This window comes from Mirounga leonina, unplaced genomic scaffold, assembly GCF_011800145.1.
Source record: "Mirounga leonina isolate KUSES-001 unplaced genomic scaffold, KU_Mleo_1.0 Mir_91, whole genome shotgun sequence".
Classification (NCBI taxonomy): Eukaryota; Metazoa; Chordata; class Mammalia; order Carnivora; family Phocidae; genus Mirounga; species Mirounga leonina.
The window spans coordinates 44,854,840-44,867,417 of NW_023270839.1; the positions used below are offsets into that span (position 1 = coordinate 44,854,840).

Below are 12,578 nucleotides of genomic sequence, written 5' to 3' on the forward strand. Positions count from 1 at the left end.
GTTGACTTCAGGGTAGTTGAGTTCATAGATCACAGGATATTTGAGACACCGTCTAAAGAAAAATTTACTGTGACCTAGCCTGAGCCAAGGTAATAACTTGCTTCAGAAAGGCAAAAATAAGTAAATAATGTGGCTGTGGAAGAATGTGGGTGTAGAGACTGATGCATGGAGAAAGGAGAAAGCTGTGCGAAGACACTTTTATGTGGCTCAGAATGAAGGGCTCCTTCCTGAGCTTCACTGGGTGCTGTCCCCAGGAGAGTCCCTGAGACAGTTCTCCAGGGTGAAGAGTGTGACTCTCTCCAGGTCTGGGAACCAGGACTTGGGACTACCAGGCTGGGACATTTTGGTTTGGGGATGGTCTGTGACAATATTTCGCACTCCAAGTCAAATGGGCTCCTTTAAAGCTTGATTCAGTAAGGGTCCGCAGTGCATGGTGGGGTAGAAGGCAGGGGTGTGGGTGGATTGGCTGCGGGAATGTTCTGTTTTGCCAACTTGAAGCCCTAGAATCTTGACGGCAACAGCACACGGGGTTCTCCTGGTAGAAAAATATGTCCACATCAATATCGGAGGAGTGCTCTATCCGAGGACTTTAAGAAGGTAGCAAAGGAATGGTTGATGACATTTGAACCTATAATCTTTTTTTTGAACCTATCCTCTTGAATGAGAACTTTATATGGTTACTCTATGGATGACCTCTTTGATTATATACATCTGTGCAGGAGAGTTAACACAGCAGGCCTGAGACTGCTCTCCTTAGAAAGAGCAAGGTTGCAAGGTTGCTTGCCTGCTTACAAGGTTGGCCCTTGGCTGGTGTGGAAACTTGGCCAGTAAACTGTCTTTTGAATGGATCTAAAGCTTTCCCTAAATGATAAGGGTAGCTCACTGTACCTATCCTATTTATACAGTGGTGGTTTCTGCTGAACACCTGGTTTCCTTCTGGGAGTCTGGAATTTTAGTACGGTTGGGTACTGATATGACCAGTCTCCAATACAAACCTTAGACGCTGAGTTTCTAATGAGCTTCCCTGATAGACAGCACTTCATATGTGTTGCTAGAACTCATTGCTGGAGGAATTGAGCTGGTCCTGTGTGACTGCTGAGAGAGGACTTTTGAAAGCTTACACCTGGTTTCCTCCAGATTTCTCTCCACAGCCTTTTCCCTTTGCTGATTTTCCTCCATGGCCCTTCACTGTAATAAATCCCACGAGTGTGTTGTGAATGAAACCATATGCTGAGTCCTCTGAGTCCCTCTAGCAAATTGCTGACCCTAGAGGTGATCTTGAGGACTCTGACAGAACACTAAACCACTATCTGAGACAGGGTGGGGTTCTAAAAATTATGACCGGATTCCCCTGCACTAAATAATTGAAAAAGTTCTTTAACCAGGTGGGGTTAAAGGAAGGTGTTGATTCCAGTCTGGATAGTTTTGTTGACCCTGTTTTTGATGACCCCTACTGGTCTTGTCCCATACCTCATTTCACAAGAGTAATTACGTCCCTGTACTTAGACCTTCCCTCCTGTGTGCACAGCACTCTCAGTCTTGATTTACTTGTCCTGGGGTAGAGGCAGATCAGAGACAAGGAGTATTTGGGTCTATCAATGGTTGATGCTGGGAACTCCCTCGCTGCTTGCAGTTCACCTCCTACACCAGCAGGAGGGTGATCATGAGGAACTGGCCACAGGTTATGTTCAGGACAGACTCCCTCAGCAAGGCATGGATGTGCACTTTTCAAGTGTGCCTTTCTCACGGAGGTTTTTCTAGATTCCAAGTTGACTTACTTCTACTTGGTTTCCACACTTTCCTTCTTTAGATATGCTAATGTAATCAGGTAACTTATACAGAATCTTGCTCTGGCCTGTGGGCTTCACCTTCTGTAAGATGGCAATATCTGTCTCTAACCTGATGTGTTGACTTGGCTCTTGAAGAGCAACTTGATCCAAGTTTGGGGGCACTCCTCACTCATGGTCCTTTGCCCCAGCTCAGTTACCAGCTTGTATGCAGAATTGCTTTGATGGCTGGTGCCCTCTTTGGACATCCCATAGAGAAAAGAGAGTTTGTATATGCTGTTCAGGGTCATAGAAAGCAACTTGTCATGCACCCAATTCTGGGTTCCCATATAGCCACTCATATGTGGAGGTTTCCCTGGTGGGACAGGTCTGTTTCTCCAGTCTCACCCCTTCTGCACTCATAGCATACACCCATGGGGATATGAGAAGGGGGCTTGGGAAGTACATAGGAGGTAATTCTTGGAAGTATGGAGGATTCACTTATGTTGTGGACCTTTGACTCTGAGGGCTGGTTTTCTAAATTTGCTAGCCCTCATTAGCTCATCCTTGAGAGAAAATAGCCCATGGGTCTGACAGCCATCATAGAGGGCCAAAGAGGAGTGGGACTCCTGGGTATGGAGGTGAAGGGAATAAGGGAGGAGAGTATGTAAGTGGCAACAGGACCCATGGGAATGGTGGGAGAAGGAAGGAGACAGTGTCTATGGATGAGGCAGCTCCCAAGGGACCAGGAAATCCTATGGGCTTGTCATCCCACTGGATTAAGGGACCATTCATGATTGTTGACCTTGTGTGGACCCTCATAAGTTGCTATAGGTGCGTTGTTGTAAGCGGCTTCAGATTCAAAGTGAATGTTCTGCTTCAGCATGATGGATAGGCTGACAGTAAAACTTTTGGGTAAAGTATTGCCCACTTTCCCAACATGATGAGTTTAGTAAGAAAATCTCATAATTACCACTGCAGGAAGTGCTAGGTGACCAGGGAAATATACTAGAACTCCAGACTTTCCTATATGGAAGCTGTTTCTCCTTGTTAACCTCAGAAGTCTCTTTATCAGAGGTATTTGGGGTATACGCTTTGGGTTTCAATTAGAAGCTTTTAAGAGAACATGATGTGACAAGGGTCTCCTTTCATATCCAGGGGATCTGCTCTTTATCTCAAATGACTGTGAGCAGCAGGCCCCATCATGTCCACTGATACACATTGGCTACACACCTGGGTGGTTGGGGGAAGCCATAGAGTATTGACTAAGACCTGGCCTCTTTTTTCAGGGAGGTTGCAATCTAACACATTAAGATTGGTAAGTGAGACTAAAGAGATGCTATATTTTTTTAATACAAACATCGTTATGATCATCAAATGTTCCAACCTGTGGCGATTTCATTACCAAAATGTTTGCTTCAATTTTTTAAAGTTTTAAAAAATTTTAATTCCAGAGTAGGTAACATATAGTGTTAGTTTCAGGTGTACAATATAGTGATTCAACAGTTCTGTACTTTACTCAGTGCTCATCATGACAAGTGTACTCTTTAATTTCCATCACTTATGTCACCCATTCCCCACCCACCTCCCCTCTGGTAACCATCAGTTTGTTCTCTGTAGTTAAAAGTCTGTTCCTTGGTTTGTCCTTCTCTTTTTTTCCCCTTTGTTCCTTTGTTTTGTTTTTTAAATTCTACATATAAATGCAATCATATGCTATTTGTCTTTCTCTGACTTATTCGCTCAGCATTATACTGTCTAGATCCATCCATGTTGCTGCAAATGGCAAGATTTTCATTCTTTTTTATGGGCAAATAATATTCCATTGCAAATATATATACCATATCTTCTTTATTCATCTATCGATGGACCCTTGGGCTGCTTCCGTATCTTGGCTATTGTAAATAATGCTGCAGTCAACGTAGGGGTGCATATATCCTTTCAAATTAGTGTTTTTGTATTCTTTGGGTAAATGCCCAGTAGTGCAATTACTGGAACACGGGGTCGTTCTATTTCTAATTTTTTGAGGACCCTCCATACTCTTTTTCATAGTGGCTGCACCAATTTGCATTCCTACCAATAGTGCCCAAAGGTTCCTATTTCTCCACATCCTCACCAACACTTGATGTTTCTTGTGCTGTTGATTTAACCAGGTGTAAGGTGATATCTCATTGTAGTTTTGATTTGCGTTTCCCTGATGATGAGTGATGTTGAGCATCTTTTCATGTGTCAGTTGGCCATCTGTATGTCTTCTTTGGAAGAAGATGGCTGTTCCTGTCTTCTGCCCATTTTTAAATTTGATTATTTGTTTTTTGGGTGTCGAGTTGTAGAAGTTCTTCATATATTTTGGATACTAACCAAAAGGATGCCATATTTTTGAACAGAGGTCAGGTTGGTGAACCAGTCCCAGTTCTCCATGGTGGAGGGGTCCATCCTTCCACATTTTCCATCTGCAGACAGATTTGCTCAGAGGACTGCACAAGCTGTATTAATTCCTCAGAAAAATGGCTTTCTGCACCATCTGTAAGTATCTTTTAAGCAGGTCTTCAATGAATGAATTTTAATTTCTCATAATTCAAGTCAATCCAACATTTATTGAAGGCCTGCAAGGATGGGAAAAAAATGTGTTCTCTGACCTCATGTCCTCTGCTTTTACTGCTTGGGATTGGCTGTGAACCCCAAATCATTGCTTGGCAGGCAGCACAAAACCTACAGCCCCAGCTGAGCCATTTAATAGTTGCTTAAGTTGTATTTGGGGAAATTTTCTAGAAAAAAGAAGCAGTTGCCCTAAGCACCCAGGAATATTTCATGCAGCTGTATTTCTAGCCTTTGCATTTCTTCCTGTTACAAAGGATGACCTGTCACTGCCTCTGTTCAGGAACCCCACCACTTATGCACAGGTTCTTATCTCTTTTTCCCATTCAAGGACTTTGCATCTTTCTTTTGTATCATTGATTTTTCCATTTCTAGTGGATCATCCCATTGGCATACCAATATGTTGTAACATCCCTCCTTATATTTAAAAATAAATCTCTCCTTGACCTCCAATTCCTCCTTTATCTATTACTTTATTTTGCTCTCTTTATAGTAAAACTCCTCAAAACAGCTGTTGCTACTAGCTTTACTTCCTCTCTTCCTGTTCTTTCTTTGACCCTTATCAGTCAGGCTATAGTCTCGATAGTAATACTGAAACTAGAAGTTTCAAGTCATCAAAAACTCTCATCCTGCTAAATATACTGGTCACGTCACCCCTTCACATCAGTTGACCTCTTATTAGCATTTATCACAGTAAGTCATATCCTTCTTCTGGAGACCCTTTCTTTGGTTGAATTTTGGAATAGCCCATTCCCCTGGCTTTCCTCCTACTCACTGGTCACTCCTTCATGCCATTTGCTGGTTTCTTCTCCTCTTCTTTCCCTCTCAGTGTTGGGGTGTTCAAGGGCTCAGTCTTCAGACTTGTTCTTTATCTTCTCTCACTCTTCAGGTGATCTTACCCAGTCTCTTAACCATACCCAAACATTTCCTTCCAATTCCTGCAAGGCCCCCTCCTCATACCTGTCTTTTCTAGTTTGCCCCTCTCTCTAAATCAAGGGCACCACCACTTACTCAGATACTCAGACTCCAAGCCTATCCACTGTAACTGAATTTTCTTTTTGTCCGACACTCCATATCCAAACCATCAGTAAGTGTGGTTGGCTCCATCTGCAAAATTTAAGCCAAATTCAATATCTTTACATATTTTGATCTTTACTATTGTCACCCATCAGAACCACAGCCATCTCCCTCTGGACCTACTCCACTAGCCTCAGAGTTCATCCCTCTGCATTCTCGGTTGCTATCCCTCCCCCAGTCTATTCTCTCCATGGCCAGCCAGGAGATATTTTTTTTTTTAAGATTTTATTTAATTATTAGAAAGAGAGAGAGTACAAGCGGGGTTGGGGGCAGAGAGAACGAGGGAGAAGCAGACTCCCCACTGAGCAGGGAGCCCGATGCTGGGCTTGATCCCAGGACCCTGGGATCATGACCTGAGCCCAAAGCAGACGACTAACCAACTGAGCCACCCAGGCGCCCCAGGGAGATATTTTAAAAGCACAAATGAAATCATGTCAAACCCTACTCAAAACTTAGAATGAAATCCAGATTCCTTACCACAGCTGCCTCTCCCTCTCACCTTCTCTCTTGCTCACCATTCTCATCACACCGACCTTCATGCTTTTTCTCAACCCACTAACTTTATTCTCACCTCATGATGTTTATATTTCCTCTACCCACTGCCTAGAATGCTTTGCAGATCTTTGCAGATCTCAAGCACTTATTACCTGATATTATAATGGTTATTCATGTGCTTACTTGTTTGTTGTCGGTCTCTAAGGCAATAGAATATATATTTCTTGGCAAGAGTTGAGTCTGTTTGGTCACTGATATATCACTGATGCCTGAAATAGGATCTGACACATGGAAGAGACTCAATAAAATTTGTTGAATGAGTGAGAAATTATAGTAGCTAGAATTCATAGAGTATTTATTGTGTGCCAGATACTGTGATGAGGGCTTTGCATGCCTTGTCTCATTTAACTCTCAAGCAACCCTATGAGAAGTTTACTATTATTTTATTTTATTTTATTTTTATTTTATTTACAAACTGGTTATTTTCCATCAACCTTTTCCATTTCTATTTCCATTTTGTTTGCCTTTGTGGAAGAAGAGCAGATTAAGACCACTCAGTGGTTGTTCCTACCCATTCAGTGGCCTGAGCAGTGGGAGCTGCAGACCGGTCTTCAGTGGCCAGCTGGGCGCTCCAGTCTTCAGTAGGGAACTGCTGAATAGGCACTGAGGGCCGCTGCACACCTTCAGACCAGTCTGCGACTTCAGGCTGAGTAGCAGTGAACTCAGGAGCTGGAGCTGTCCATTCACCCTGAAATTCCTCCTTGGTCACAGCCTGTTCAGCAGCGGCCTACTCTTCCTTTTCAATCTCTTCAGGATCTCTGTAGAAGTAGAGATCAGGCATGACCTCCCATGGGTGTTCATGGGAAATGGTGCCAGGCATGCGCAGAACTTCCCTGGCCAGCACCCACCACATCAGACCCACTGAGTGAGTTCCCTTGTTGTTGCAAGAGATGGCAATGTCCACACAGAGCAGAGGAGAGTCTGTGTTACACAGAGCAATGGTAGGCAGGTTAACATAAGACGCCTCTGTAAGAGGCTGGTGGTCAGCCCTGGGATCAGTAACCACCAGAAGTCTCGGCTCCCGGAAGGCTGCCTGGATCTGGTTGGTGAGGGTTCCAGGAGTGAAGAGGCTGGCAATAGGGGTGGCTCCGGTAGTAACAGCAAATTTCAGCACAGCTCGCTGGCCACTATTCCTGGACCATACGACACTGACATCAGCTGGGTTTTCAATGGCAACGATGGCCCGAGCTGCCAGCAGAAGCTTCTCCCAGGTTCTCTTCAGATTTATGATGTAGATACCATCACTTTTCTTTCTGTAGATGTACTGTTCCATTTGGAAGTCAAGGTTGGTGCCACCTAAATGGGTTCCTGCTACAAGGAATTTGAGGACATCCTCCTCCTTCATTTGCAGGACATCAAGGGCTCCAGACATTGTGAGGGTTTCCCTTTAAGTTACAATGGGAATGCGAAACAACGCTGTATGGACCCTTCCCTGGATAGCGCGGAAAGCGAGAAGTTTACTATTATTTTACTCAGTTTCCCAGATGAGTAAACAACAGCATAAAAAGATGAAGAAATTTGCCTAAGTTTACACAATGAGCAGGGGATAGATGCACCCACCTTGGTCTCACCACGGGAGATTATACCGCCCCCGACGAAGGCTGCTCTTCTATCAGTTAAAGTCCCAATGAAACCATTTTGAGATCCCCTGCTTATGAATTCAGCATGTGGCCACCATAATGCTCCTTCCAGTCTAAAGGGAATGGAAAGAGCCACCGCTGCTTAGGGAAGAGTTGTGAGGACACTCTCAGCCTCCAGTTCTCCTGCCCAGCCCCTACAAATGAATTCATATTTCAGTGTGGGTGGGGGAGGGGAAGAGGAGGAGCACAGGTAGAATGGGACAGAAGCGGTCTACCCTGGAAGCTCAAATGTCTGATCTTTCAAGTCTAGGCTTTGACATGGGGCAAACACCTCAGGTTTTTCTGCTGTCTTCATCCTCCAGCTTTACTCTTCTCTTGCTGCCCTCCCTTCCTCCTCTTCTGGATGGTGGGGGGAGTTCTCTCTAGGAGACGCTCTTGGTCCCCCAACCATATGCCCTGGGTCTGCCCTAGAGCTCATTCCCCACCTAAGAATGTTTTCCTGGCTCTCTCCACCTAAGGGCAATTTCCAGCTCAAGAGTGCACTTCCTCCTGGTGGGCAACAGGCCAGAGGGGCCAGTGAGTTAACATGAGAGGGACCCCTTACCACTGAGGGACAGGAGTTGATAGATAGAAACGTCTTCCCTGCTGCTCTCAGCAGGACAACTCTGCAGTGTGTTGCACAGTTTCCAGAGGGTCCCCAGCAGGACTGAGCCCCACTTATCCACAGCAGTAATCTACTCATCAACACATCCTGCCTGGCTTTCCTTTCTTCCCTGTCTCCTCCCCACCCCTTCACGTGCTTCCCAAGATCACCTCCGGAGTAAGTTACACATCCTGGAATCCTTGTCGCAGGGTCTGCCTTTGGGGAAACCCCACCCAAGACAGTGTTAAACCCGCTTAAGTTTGCTTTTCTCTTCTTTTATTATTCCAGTCAATGGTCTTCAAATCATTTTGTCAATGGAGTTTGGTCCATGCTGCAGAATAAAGAAATAGATGCACCTCCAGCATTTCCTTCTGCTCGGTGAATAGGTGCACCTGGTTCAGAGATTCTTCACAGTTCGCCCCTTCTCTCCAGAAATACGGGCTGGCTCCTGATCCCAGGGTGGAGCACATCTCCCCATCCAGCAGGTCCTCGCTGTGGGTCTGCAGCCGGGGGAGTTGGTCTGTTTAATTCGGAAAATGTGGCAGCTACCTGATTATGGCTTCCTCAGGGGTGGAGTGTGTGTTCTGCCCATTCATGTTGTGTTTTCCCCATGACTCCATCCTTTGCTATTCCACAGTAAGGCCACTCTGCCATAGCAATGCCTACTTTGGGCGGCACCAGGCAGGCTGTTCCCTCTCAGCTGCAGAATGTTTCCTTAAAGAAACACAACCTGGAAATGGAATTCTGGAACGATTCCTGGATGCTTTCCAGAGGAACCCTGGCAACGTGTGCACATACCCTTTTATTTTCCGACATGGGAACAAATATTTCCCATCTTTCTTTAGTGTGGAGGCTGGTGTCAATAACTCTCCAGGGGACATGTTTCTGGGTGGCAGGAGTGGATGATGGGGGGTGAGGCTACAGCAATATCTCAGTCTGGGCCATTGGCACTGGCGCTAAGTGGGTTATTCTGTTAATATCCCAGTGGAGATTATGGACCGGACTCAGGGGAAAAGAAGATGGAGATGAAAATTCTGGAGTTATCTTCAAAGAGACAGAATTTTAAATTATGAAATGGATGCAATCTCTGTGGAAGAGAAGAGAGAGAGGGAGATTGGGACAGATGGGAGGAGATTGGGCCTTAGACAGCTTGATCATATAATTTGTTGCCCAAACTGGAACCACTTTGGGAGAGAAAGGGGCCGCTATTAGTAATGACGTTGGGACCTCAGATGTAAACCAGGCCTGTCTCGGGCACACATTAACGGTTGCCTAACAGTAGGGTCACCTCTGTTGAAGGGGCTGGGTGATGACTGCCTTTGCTACAGCCCTGACACGTGTTACTCGAGAGCAGGAAGTGGCAAAGAGGTGGTCGCTTGCTATAGTCCAGAACATGTGTCCTTTTGGTGGGATCTCTGGAGGGGCCATTGTGAACTGCAAATTGTCTTCCTTTGGCTGGCAAAGGCCCCAGCCTTTTGATGGTTTTCACCTCCTTCCCTGGGGATGAGGAAGGTATGGTGAGAAAGGCCACAGAGGTGCGTGGTGCTCTCCAGATGTCTCAGGGGGAGTGGGGAATAGCTCTTGGAAAATTGATAGAATCGTCAAAAGAGTATAATCAGCTACAAAAATTGTTTAACCAAAATTACAATTGTGTGATGAAAATTAAATTTTTTTCATATGATATTAAAACTAATCATTACCACATCCATATAATTCCCCTCTTCCCCCAATTTAATTACAATATACCTTTGTCCCAACTTTGTTCCAATCCAGCCCCTCTCTTCTATGCCTTCTTACCTTTTCTGGGGCCTTGATCCATATTTAAAAAAAATAATTTATTGACCCTGACTATCCATTTTGACCTATATCTAGAAGAATATAGATATAGCACCTTCCATCCCCCACCCCTGTTTCTCCCTAACCTGTGAAACCTGGATTTCTACAATCCCCATTTTCTTTAAGTGTATTAGACTACACGGAAGAATTCTAATAACTGATTTCATCTGGGTCCATATGGTTCACAATAGGCTCACACTAGTTAAGCCATTTGTGAATGTCAGGTTTCTAAGGGAAACCAGCTATCATAGTAGCAAATGGATTCCAAGTTGGTTAAAATCAGTTTTTAACTTGTTCTAAACAGGTCAAATCCAACCTTCCTGGATCAAATTGGATAAGGCCAGCTCAAGTAGAATAAAACCTTCCAACTTGGAACAAATCAAATTGAGAGCAATTCATGCTGACTGAGACCAGATAAGCCTGGTTCTCACTTGTCCTTACTGGGTCAGACCAACATGAATCACAGCGGTTCAGAAGAAGGAAACTGGATTCAGCCAGGTGATACTGTTCCTATTGGGGGAAAATGGTGTAAAATGATTCTTGGCAGGGAGATTAATGATTCTTAGCAAAGGGATTCTACCTAAATCAAACCAGTTTAAAGTCACATTTGTCAAAGTAGCCTAATTCAAACTGGATCTAATGTCAATAGTTTTGCTTTTGCTGATTAAAACCAGCTTTGGGGGTGCCTGGGTGGCTCAGTCGTTAAGCGTCTGCCTTCGGCTCAGGTCATGATCCCAGGGTCCTGGGATCGAGCCCCGCATCGGGCTCCTTGCTCTGCAGGGAAGCCTGCTTCTCCCTCTCCCACTCCTCCTTCCTGTGTTCCCTCTCTCGCTGTGTCTCTCTCTCTGTCAAATAAATAAATAAAATCTTTAAAAAAAAAAAAACAAAAACAAAACCAGCTTTGGCCAGTTTAAACCAGATCAATCTGGCCATCATTGCCATCTGGCAAAGATATATTAACTATTTATTGAGGGGAAAAAAAGAGAGATGGATAGGTTATAGATGCCATTATCCACTATATCTTATTTACATTTTGCTTACATAGTTCATTAAAAGGTGTATATTTTTTTAAAAATCCAAAGCAAGCTCTTTACTGATTCAGTACATTATTTGTAATGTTCATTGGTCTATAGCTTACTCATACCATTAAAATGATTTCTTACACTGTTGAGTGTCCCAGATTAATCAAATTGGGGCAGTTTCTTTGCAAAAACAAAACAAAAAAAATTTTTTTTCTGATTATCTAGAGATGAGAGTCCATTGGTGGGAGTGAACTCATCCCCCTACCCCTGATCTCGCTTTCTATTACTCATGGTCACCTGTGGCCCAGAAGCAGATGACCTTCCTCTAATGTAGGTCAGAAGGTCAATAGTAGCCTAATGCTATGTCAAAACGTCTGTCATTCACCTCACTTTATCTCATCATATAGGCTTTTATCATCTCTCATCCTAAGAAGAATGAGTGCAGTACAATATTTTGAGAGAGAGACCATATTCACATAACTTTTATTACACCGTATTGTTGCAGTTGTCCTATTATTAATTATCATTGTTAATCTCTTACTGTGCCTAATTTACAGATTAAACTATATCATATGTATTTATAGGAAAAAACAATATATTTCGGGTTCAGTACTGCCATTTCAGGCATTCCCTGGGGCTCTTGGCACATAGTACATGACCAGGCATCAACCTTCTCACGTTTTTTGGGTGGGGAAATCTTTTTTTTTTTCCCATGGGGACAAGACTAAGATTTGAAATTACTTTATCAAAAATAATTACTGAGGAGCCAGATCCACAGTAAGAGACATTTTCAAAGAGACAAGATTTGCCCAGCTCTGTGAGGGCTCTGTCCCAGTGGTGCTGTTTCTATGGAAAATATGTTGACTCTATTGAACTGCTAACCATCTCTCCATAATCTGATTATAGCTCTCCAATAAAAACACTTTCATATTTTTTTCTTCAAAGAATTTCTGAATTAAATCCCAACTTAATATAGGGATATTTGACACTTTTGCTTAGTTACAGACTTCCTGCCTGAGGGACAGTGCAAACAGGAATGAATTCAAAACTACGTTGACTGCCTACATGCCACCTAAATTGATGCATAATCACATTTATTTATCCAAATGGCAAACCAATACAGGAGCAGAAAGGAAAGATGTAGAGAATGAATGAGAATACAAGTTGTACTGCAATGGACAGGAAAACTGAGGTGTAAAGGTAATTTATGTGAACCGCATTTAAGACAAATATATTTCCCAAAGAAAATGTTGGAATTTATATTTCAAAACTGGACACCTACAAGCCTGCACACCAGGTCTGATCAGATCAAACTTGTTTAAAGAGTTTTATGCAAATGAAATTTGTTCTCAATTGTTTAAGCTGCTAGATTAAATTGGATTAAAGTGAGAATTGCCCTTTCATTTCAAAGTTTCACTGACCATGGCCTCAAGATATCCCCTAGGAGGCTAGATGGTAAAGTAAGAGAATGCCTCTCCCCTTCTGCACCCCCGCCCCCCACCACTTC

General features: G+C 43.7%; 1 pseudogene; it reads right to left on the minus strand.

Annotated features, from left to right (window-relative positions):
• Positions 1-6,437: 6,437 nt before the first annotated feature.
• On the minus strand, positions 6,438-7,362 carry LOC118003147 (annotated as a pseudogene).
• Positions 7,363-12,578: the final 5,216 nt, after the last annotated feature.